This window comes from Nyctibius grandis, chromosome 3 (assembly GCF_013368605.1).
Source record: "Nyctibius grandis isolate bNycGra1 chromosome 3, bNycGra1.pri, whole genome shotgun sequence".
Taxonomy (NCBI): Eukaryota; Metazoa; Chordata; class Aves; order Nyctibiiformes; family Nyctibiidae; genus Nyctibius; species Nyctibius grandis.
In genome coordinates this window covers 10207626-10210087 of record NC_090660.1, presented here as the reverse complement: position 1 = coordinate 10210087, position 2462 = coordinate 10207626, and the positions used below count along the sequence as shown (strand labels likewise).

At 43.9% G+C, this 2462-nt stretch overlaps 1 non-coding gene across 1 annotated transcript; it reads left to right on the top strand.

The window, feature by feature from the left end:
* The first annotated feature begins 712 nt into the window (after positions 1-712).
* TRNAY-GUA (transfer RNA tyrosine (anticodon GUA)) lies at positions 713-802 on the top strand. The gene is given in 2 exon segments: positions 713-749; positions 767-802. It is a non-coding gene; the product is annotated as a tRNA-Tyr (tRNA).
* Positions 803-2462: the final 1660 nt, after the last annotated feature.

Sequence of the window (2462 nt, the reverse complement as noted above, 5' to 3'; positions counted from 1 at the left end):
GTCCCACCCTGCTGCTCAGACAGACAAGATGCTGAATCACTGTAATTCAAGAAGTGTGTACTGTGCTTTCAATTGCCACAGCTGTGAGAAGTGGCACTTGCACAGATGATTCACAAAAGGCTCAGCCTCCCAGGCCCCAGGGGTTGGGGAGGCCACCAGTTGCAATGCCAGACTTTGCAACCTCATCTTTGTATGAGAAGTCTTACATGCACCATGGGAGTTGGTGGGATTTGAATTAAAACCTCAATGGTTATTCCTTTCCATCCTTTTCCTCTGTTCCTCTGCATTCGCTATGGAAGCTGTTGGGGAGTGTGTTAACCAATTTGTTTGCTATTTTGTTATTGGATTTGTCTGGGGAACTGTGTGGAGGGGAGTTGTCCCTCTTCTCCTAGCTCAGCTTAGGAAATGTGGCAAGGTCACCAAAGAGTGGGCAAATTTCTTTGTCAAGCTGTAGACAGATTTCATATGGGTCATGATAGGAGCTCCAACCTTAACGTTACCACCACCAACAGTCTTACAAGAGCTGTGAATTATTTGGCAGAAAACTGGCAGTTTTGTAACCAAAATCCAATTTTGCAGGAAAGTTAGCTGTGTGTCTTTATTTTGGATACTGTTTTGCTGTTGTGAAAAGCAATACATATGGAGGCCCATTAGAGCCTAAGGCTATTGTTGATACAGTCTTGACTCATTCTTGGCACTCCTTCTTCATCTTCCTTCGATAGCTCAGCTGGTAGAGCGGAGGACTGTAGGCTGTCTCTAGGAAGTAATCCTTAGGTCGCTGGTTCAATTCCGGCTCGAAGGAAAGGTTTTGGGGGCTTTGTTTTGGTTTTTGTCTTACTTATTTCTGGAATTTACAACTTTGCAGAACTGCCCTATCCAGCCATATGCCACTCTATGCCCCAGGAGAAATTTAGTCTATTTAAAACATACCACTTTCAAGGATTTCATTTTCACTATCCTCCTTGTCTGCTTCAGCTGATTTTTACAGCTATGGTGCTTTAACCATTGCCACCTTTCTACCTAATCAGTTCATGCTCATCGTATGAGCTTCTCTTCTGCAGGGGCTCAGCACCTTCCATAGACCCTTGTTAGCTAGAGCAGACCCACAGGGCAGAGCTTGCAGAGCCTCTTTTAGCTGAACTGGGCATAGAACATGGGGACAGGTGCAGTGTTTGGGGCCTCCTTGTTGCTGGTTTCACCCCTTTTCCTATCCTGTTCTTGCATTTTGAAGTTTTAAAGTTTTGAGGGAGGGGATGACTAAGAGAGATGGGGAAGAAAAACGTTTTCATGAAGACAGGAACACCATGATCATTCAGGACCAGATATTTAAGCCACTACATGTAGCTATAATCATTGGCCTCATGAGAGGTTTGGGAATATCACTGTGCACAGTGCCCTGAGGTGTATCATTTCCATGCACTGTCCATTTCAATGAAGAACTGTAAAGGTTGGGGCTGGTTACAAAGGAAATTGGTAAGAATAGCGGCAATAGAGGTAAGAAAAAGAGGCAATAGAGCCGTATGAAAGGACACCACAGGCCAGGTTAATGAGGCATTCTAAGGACTCATTCACACAGAAACCAACATCAGAAACTTTCAGAGAATAGAAACAGGGCACTGGGATCTATTAAAGAAAATTTTGTTTCACACAGGAAGCTGACTCACTTTCACAAGACACAGTCAGCTCTGAGATGTCTGTAAAAAGCTTTGTTGAAGAAAAGATGAGAGGGTTTTAGATGTTTACGTTAGATGAGACAACATCAGGGATCCAAATCCTAAAGCTCATGCAAAGCTTCTCATGCAAAACATCTCCTCATGCAAAGTGCAGTGCTAAGCTGAACAAAGATAGGAGAAGGAGGTGGCAATTTTGTTCAGTTGCTTACCTTTCATTGTGTTATAAATGTAGTTAGTATTGTGTAATAAGAAATATTAGCTAGAAGTTGGAGTCAAATGCATCAAGAAACCCATACTAAGCTAGAATGGATAATCAAGTGATTATATGTAATTCCAGTATTTTAAAAGATTTTTTTTTTTTACTAATTAGCATCAGATCAATGACCATTGATCATAGTAGAACACCAGTTTTCTTTGTCCTTCCAAATCCAGCTGCATCAATTCCTCTTCAGCCTGCATAGCAGTACACACTTACAACCTCGTAACCATAATGGGTTTTCAGCACAGGGAGGCACAGGACAGGAGAGAGGCAGTTCTGCCTCTCAACAACACAACTCCAGGCCCTGGGGGGTGGGCAGGCCATGCATTTATTGCTCAGTAGGTCCTCCCACAGCGGGATGGGGTTGTAAAAGCAAGGATGGGAGAGGCAAGCAGACTCCTTCGCAGTCACGCTAGGACTCCCAGGGAGGAGGATGCACAGCAGCACGAGAGGGTTTTGAACCTGGGTGATGCCACAGGAAGAACTCAAGTGTATTTGTAACCACCCTGGGTTACAAATCTGTCCCATGG